This window comes from Petaurus breviceps, unplaced genomic scaffold, assembly GCF_028583685.1.
Source record: "Petaurus breviceps papuanus isolate PSGF00001 unplaced genomic scaffold, PetGlider_PUasm1.0 689, whole genome shotgun sequence".
In the NCBI taxonomy this organism is placed as follows: Eukaryota; Metazoa; Chordata; class Mammalia; order Diprotodontia; family Petauridae; genus Petaurus; species Petaurus breviceps.
Genome location: NW_027186458.1, coordinates 11416874 through 11424655, shown reverse-complemented (window position 1 = coordinate 11424655; position 7782 = coordinate 11416874).

Below are 7782 nucleotides of genomic sequence, written 5' to 3'. Positions count from 1 at the left end.
AGATTGTTTTCAGACAAACTGCTGTCTGGCCACAGGTCCCTCATCTCATGCTTACACAGTACAAGACTTTACATTTATCCTAACTGAATTTCTTACTAGATTTAGCCCAGTGCTGTAACTCATTAAGACCCTGATTCTGTCACCCACTGGACCAAGATTTAAAATTTCTTCTAAGTAATGATTGAGAAAGGAGAAGACATTCTCAATTTTAGGGGTGAACAAAAGAATGTGAGGAAATTAAAAGATTTAGCTGAATAGCAGCTGGTTAACATTGGCATATTTTTTCCCACGGAATTCTGCCTTTATTCCTCTAATCAGTGTCAGGAGGCTGGTGATGGGCTGTTCCCCCAAATGAGGCTTCTGATAGAGTTGGTTTTATCATTTTTAGCTTAAGATTTAGCATAGAAATGCTAACCTAAACTGGATTGGGAGAGAGTGATTCAGGAAATAAACTTCCAGTACACAACAAATCCTCGGGTGGAAGGGGAGAAGGAAGAGGCCATAATTATTCCCAAAGCTCTGCACCAATGGGTATAAATGGGCATTCTCTCTGAAGCAGTATTAGTTCATTAGTATTCCCAAGAGGGGTGCCAGCACTTGCAGTCTCAAATTCCAAAGGATTCAACGTATTCTTGTATACGTGAACAGAAAGGCCATGGAAATCCTAAACTAGAGAATCTGAAATGAATCGTGGCAGCCACTGGTCCTTCCCTGCCTTCCTCTCACTCACTGCTAATAAGCATTTGAGTTTTGTTTTCCCACCAATTCCTGGAGAGGCCTGATCTTCATGCTCTGCTTCAGGATACTCTGAAATACCCAGAAGACGGCTTAACAAGTAGTTTAATGGAAAGGATTCTGGCCTGGGAGTCTTCTCTGGGCCATAAATGAGCTGAAGTATCCTAGTAACATCCTGTGGCCTCACTGGGACTCAGATGATCTAACCAGGGCATTCTCGATCTGATAGGGACCTCAGAGGTTATAGAATCATAGATGCAGGGGTGGAAATTGAGACCTAGAAAAAGGAATGATTGACTGAAAGCCATAGAGGTAGTAACTGCAGAGGGAACATTTGAACCCAGGCCCTCAGACTTCAGCTCCCAATTCTTTCTATTTCACTGCAAGGCCATAAGAGACAAGCAGTTAAGGCATTCATTCAAGTTCAATTATAATACTCATTTATCCAGTGGCTTCTTGTAGTGATAGCTATTCTGGGCAATGAAGAAAATAAAATGTGAACCACGTACATCATGCCCATGGACTTCAACAATATGGCACTAGATTCCTGTCCTATGAAGCACCACCCACATTTTTTAAAAGAACAGAAAGTGCTAGTGGGGCCTGAGATGTCTTTAAATCCAATAGACTTCACCACCCTTCAGAATGATGTCACCCCAAATCCTGGTGAATAGGGAAGATTCTTTGGATGCAACGGCCAGAAGAAGATCAGAGTTGCCCACACTAATGTCACATGCCCTGCCCTTGATCCCTTCCACTTGCCAGCTTTATCATAAGCCTCTGCCTTCATTAACCTGACCTTGCCCTCGGCAGTCCCTCCAGCCCTTTCCTGAAATGGGTACATACTAGATCCCGTGCCTGGACACCAATTACCTGTGGACTTCATGAAACACTTTCCTTGGCTTCTCAGAGACCAGCCACCCTCGGTTCTGTGTCCCAGCACTTTGCCTTCATAAAATACCTATCTCCTTAGCACTCCCACTAGCCTCTACTCAGCATCTGTGCACAGGAGAAGTGGTCAAAGATCCAAAAGCATGTCCAGGACCCTCTTATTGGCTCTGGTCTTCTCCATTCTCACCCCAGGAAATTGGGTAGCTGTTGTCATAATAGACACAAAGAGAAAAGTCCTAGGCAGCATGTCACAATCCTGGGAGGATCCCCAGAGCCACGACAGGAGCCAAAGCCATCCCTCCCAAAGCTCAACGCTTCCATCAAAGGTTTGGGTTGGGTCATTCTTCTGAGTACTGAGAGACGATAGCTGGAGGATAAGTTAACATACCCTTAGCAAGGCATGAGGTGGGTAATGACTAGAGAATTGAGGTCCTTCCAATGAACCATTGGTAGGCTGGGCCATGGACTTGAGGGTAGGGTAACCAAGGATATACACACATCAGACTGACTGTCGAGCCCTCCTTCCCTGCCAGATGGGCATAAAATAACACAAGGCAAAGGTCAGGCCTGGGATTTCATTGGTATGAGGAACTCCCCAAGGAGAAAAGCCCTCTACCCAAGCCTGCATTTTCTTAGCTATAACTCCATTTTAGAAAGTAGCCTTGTGCACTAAGAGGTGAACTGCCTTATGGGGAGGTCCAGGCCAGGACCTGAATCCAGATGTTCTGACATGACATCCCATCCCTCACATGAACAAAATACTGCGATAAATCCATACAGAGTCATTTGGTGCTTAGCACAGCTGGAGAGATCAGCTACTGAGGTGCCTATGTTTCCAACAGATAAAAGCAAGATGTTTTGTCTTAAAGGTTCAACCTTCCCCACCTCATATCTACTAGATCATTCAGGAGAAGGAAGGACAAAGGAGATTCAAAGCATACCTGAAATTCTGTGTTCTGTCTTGGGGCACTGGGCGATGATGTCCCTCCAGTAGAAGACAAGTGGGCTGGAGTCAAGATGGCGCCCTATATGACTCAATTGAAGGAACTGACATGTATAGGCTGGAAACCAGCAGCATCAGGGGAGCAAGAAATGCTGGAGGCCTTTGCCTTGTTCTCCTGGGCCCCAGAGGGCAGAACCCACAAGGACAGGAAGGTGCCAATGGGCAGAGGACCCTCTTTCCTCTCATGGGTGTTCCAGTGAGGAATGGGCAGCCTTGGGAGGTTTCCACTCCCTGGAAGACACTGGAGGGCCCCATGTTAAATGTGGTGCACGTTGGAGCCTAGAAGCCCTTCCTGCAGTCTGGGATTCTGTGGGAGTCCTTAAGTAGCAGAGGGCCTGAGTGGGCCAATGTTGGTGCCCTCTTTCATTTAGGGAACCACAACCTGAACACGTGCTAAATGCTCGAATGGCATAACTTTTGTGACAGACGGTGCCCAGCACACAAGAGCCTGGCCCCCTCTCTGCCCCTCGTTTTACCGACTTCATTCAGCTCTTGTGAGAGACAAACGGGAAACCAGAGGCAAATGTGTGTGCTGAAGGCAGATGTCTAGCCAATGGTCTGTAAAAAGTGGAGCCCTATGCAACTGTCTCTTACACGGAACCCCCAATGAGGCTGGAAACTGAGGGCAGGAACACCTATCCTCACCTTGTCTTTGAATCCCCAGGCTGAGAAAAAAGGCCAGAACAGAGTGAGTCTCTCCTAGGTCTGTGAGGGACTGGGTTCAAAGGCTCCTTCCTTCCAGGCCTCCTTCCCATCTTCCTGCATCCCCCCACTGGGAAGTTACACATCTTTAGTCAGCACAGAGCTTTCTAGCACCAGACTAGTTTGTGGAAGTGTTTCAAATAGCCAAGTCATTTCATAGGTAGTGTTGGACCTGGAGTGTGGAAGCCTTGAGGGAAAACACTTACTTACTAGCTGTGTGACCCTGGACAAGTCACTTAGCCTCTGTCCACCTCCGTTTCCTCAGCTGTAAAACTGGAATAAGTATGGTACCTCTCTCCCAGCACTGTTCTAATAATCATATAGGAATATGTGCTAAGGCCTTTGCTGTATTTAAAGTGCTATAGACATCAATGGCTAGCTGAATATCATTATTGTTGCTGTTGCTATGGCTATAACTACTTTTACTATTTTTGAAGTCCAGACTGGGCCTCATATCCTGGCCTGCAATCCTTAATGTCCTCTTGTCCCTTATCTACGTGAAATCTCCTTCAAAATCCATTATTACAAGTCTGATCCAAGCCGGGGACCAGAAGGCTCACAATTGTTCAGCCTGATTTTGTTCAACCTTCAAGATAAGGATTTTGTAATTATGGGACAGACATTGTCATTAGCTTCCAGGCTTTGAAGATTAAATGTAAGAGCACAGATATATAACTGGAGCCGCTGATAAAAAATAAAGAGCGAAAGCAAACACCCCCAACCAGTTCAGCTGTCTTCTGTGAGGGCCAAGCAACCATCTCCTAGCAACAGGGATATTGTCGGCCTTCAGTGGGTGATGCTGAGAAGAAATTGTCCTTGGATGTCAACGTCTACTGGAAAAATAGTTCTCAACCTTGAGTTTTCCTTGCAGGCTCTGATTTTAACCCTTACGCTTCCTTTTACTGGGCACTTGGAAAGGAGGCTAAGCTTGCCCCTTGCAGTCTGCTATTTGCCTCATTTTTAAGTGTTAAAAGGCTGTTCTTTTTCTTTATTTACCACCATGGAAAAGTCCTCTCTGCTTTGAATTCGGCCAGCTTCACAGAGAGGGAATCCCACAGTCTGCGGTGAAAGTCAGGCCAGTCTGTCTCTACCTTTCTGGTTTGAATTTAATTTTTTCCAACTACATGTAAAAATCCTCCTAACACTCTTTCCCCCAGATTGTGGGTTCCAAACTCCTGTCCTCACGCCTCATCAAGAAGGCGCGCAGTTCGCCAAGGGCCTCATTGAGCAGTTGTGCCAGAGACACACCTGGCCGGCCACATGTGGACAAACCACGTGGCCACTCAGAGCTGCTCTGTCATCTGTAACTCTTCCTCCCTCCATTGCAATGCGTGCTCCACAAGGCAAGGTCAGCCTTTGCTTCTGCTTAGTATTCCCGGAGTTTGGCCCAGAGCTGGGCACACAGTCCTCTTGCCGAGCAGGGACTGCCGGTGACTTTTTATGTGGATCCCTGGCACCAAGCAAGCATTTAATAAATACCCCCTTTATCTGCAGATCTTGTAATCTTGGTATGAGGATTAAATGAAATAATGGAGAGAGAGGATCTTTGGGAAGGTAAACTCTTCTAGAAGTAACAGCTTTTGCTGAGGGTAGTTCATGAAGTCGGGGACTTGGGAAGTTAACCTCGTCCAATCCTTCCATTCTTCCCAGAAGGGAACAGGGAGGTACCTAAGGTCTCTCAGCTAGGCAGTAGCAGACCCAGGGTAGAACCCAGGCCATCCAGCTCCAACTCTAGTGGTCTATCCACTGAGTCACTCTCATAATGATGGTGTCAATCCTGGACCAATTCTCAGGGCTCAAATAATTGTCAAATTATGAAACATCAAATTGACTTGGCCCCACCTTTCTGACCCCTCCCCTGTCACCATTCCCAATATGAGTGGTCTCATTTTGATAGTGTTATTATAATGCTCCTGGAGGGAAGGGACTGGCTTTACTTTTGTCTCTTAGACAAGGCTTGGTCCATAACAAGCATTAAGTATATGCTTTTTTCTATTCTTTCATTTATTTACTTCTCTTGAGTTTCTCAAATTCTATAGTGCCTCTACCCATCTCCCACTTGACTATTTTCATCTTCCACCAGCCATAGTCAGTGTTTTTTGTTTGTTTGTTTTGGTTAAGAGCATTCACCACTTTCACCAATGAAATGGATGCCATGGATGACATCCTCTAAGCAACTCCTGCTTTTAGAGGCAGACTCTTCACAGAGTTATTTCTGGGTATTAAAAGGCAAGCATCCCACCAATCAGGGAGACCTGACATTTTACTACCATTTCACACATATCTGAAAGAGCCACACAGACCGACCAGCTCCACCACGGGTTTCCAGAGAGACCTGAGGACTTACTCCCCTCAGCTGTGGGAATTTAAGTTATTCATTACAAAAGCCAAAATGTTATTGCATTTCAATGCTGAGATTTCAAACTACAGATCCAGTTTGAAACATGGGATGTTCAGGGAAAGGGTCCCCTCCTCACCTGGTGTCATCTGCTCAACAAGTAGATGATGACTGTAAATAACATTGCAGTGCAGATTGGCAAGGAGCTTATCCAGTACTCTGTCACAGAATGCCAATGTTTCACCATCCTGCAGAACGGCAGCCACATGGGACCAAACATGGCTTTGATCCACATCAGTAAATGAACAGTCAGCAACTGAGCAGAGTATGTTTGTAGGTGATAGGAAATGCCCAAACTACTTTTTATGTGGAGTGGGGGCCTGGAGGCAGGATGCCCTGAGTTCAAATAGGGCTTTACACACTTACTAGGTGTGTGATAATAGGGATGTCATCACACGTCTCTTTCCCTCAGTTTCCTCATCTGTAAAATGGGGATAATCATAGCACCAACCAGAATCATTATATGGAACAAATGAAATAACATTCATAAAATGCTTTGTAAACTTAAAAAAAACTGGAATGCTCCCTGGTGGTACGGAGCATTCCAGTGTCCAGGGACTGAGAGAGGCCTGAGAAAGGGCAGCAGAAAGAGATCCCAGGGTTCTCTCAGAAAGTTCTGGGTACAGGAACAGGGGCCATCTGGCAGTTCTATTGCCCCAAATCCAGTACTGGACCACTAATCCAGGAATGAAAGCAGTGGTGGCCATAAAAACAACTTCTGGGAAGCAAATCACAATGAGGTGCCTGAAAGAGAGCTTTGTGTCCAAGACCAAATGGGAGCTAGAGGTTTAGAAGCTCAGAACCCACAGAGACTTCTAAAAGTCCAGTAGTAGCTGAGTCCAAAAGCAATCTGCTGAAACTCCCTGGCAAAAGCAAGCTGACAGACCTAAACTTGGGTCAGGAAATCACAGAACACAGACCAGAAAACTAATGAATAGATTTTCCCCCAAATCACACTGTTTGGGGACATAAAAACCTTGCAGGGTCCCAAGTGGAGCTCTGAAAAAAGTAGAAGGATATAAAACCACAGTCAGGGCAGATACCCCATCTCTATAAGTGTGTAGTCCAAAGTCAAGAAGTCATCAGGAAAAAGTTATTTAGTAGTTTGAAAAAAGAGATACAAAACCTTACTGGAGAAATGCTCCTTCAAAATCAGAATTCATCTTAAGAAACCTAATAACTACATAAAGACACCAAGAAACAACAAAAACTAAACTAAAAGACTGGAAAAAAAAACAACAAAAAGCCTAGATATTAGATTTCAAGAAATTTTTTAAAAGAAAACTACCCACCTATCCTAGAATCAGAGGACAAAGCAGAAATCAAATGAATCTGTCAGTCACCTTCTGAATAAACCCCCCAAATGAAAACCGCTGGGAATATCATACGCAAAATTCAGAGCCCCTAAGTTAGGGATAAAATGCTGTAAGGAACAAAATAATTCAATCCTGAAGAGTAACAATCAATATCCCTCAAGATTTGGCAGACACCATCCTAAAGGAGAGGAGGAGCTGGAATATGATATTCCAGAACATGAAGGATCTAGGGTTATAGCCAAAAATAACCCACCCAGGAAAACTGAGAATGACAGCCACAGTGACACATTACAGTTGTGAATCAATAGAACCATTTTTAAAAAGTAATTAGTAATTAGCTACTTAACTCCTGTTTGCTCAGTGACCTCACCTATAAAATGGGGATAACAGTATCACCTGCCTCCCAGAGCTGTAATGAAGATCGAATGACATGGAGATCCATGGTAAAGCAGGGGGCATGTAGTAAGTGTGATAGAAATGCTGGCTGTCTTAAACGTCTGTTTTAAGGAATGGCTTTTCAACAGAGCCAGAAGAGCATACAGAGAAAATGTAGGGAATATGAAAATCAAAGCTCTCAGCAGAATCTCAGTTTTAAAAGAAACTGATGGTAACTTTGTGAGTCATTTGACTTGAATGATGGGTGAGATGGGTGAGAGGTGGGGCTGCAGAGGGCTTGTAATTGAGTGAGAGGAAAAGCAAGGCAGGTGCTGATTAAACAGGGAAAAAGCTAGAATGTG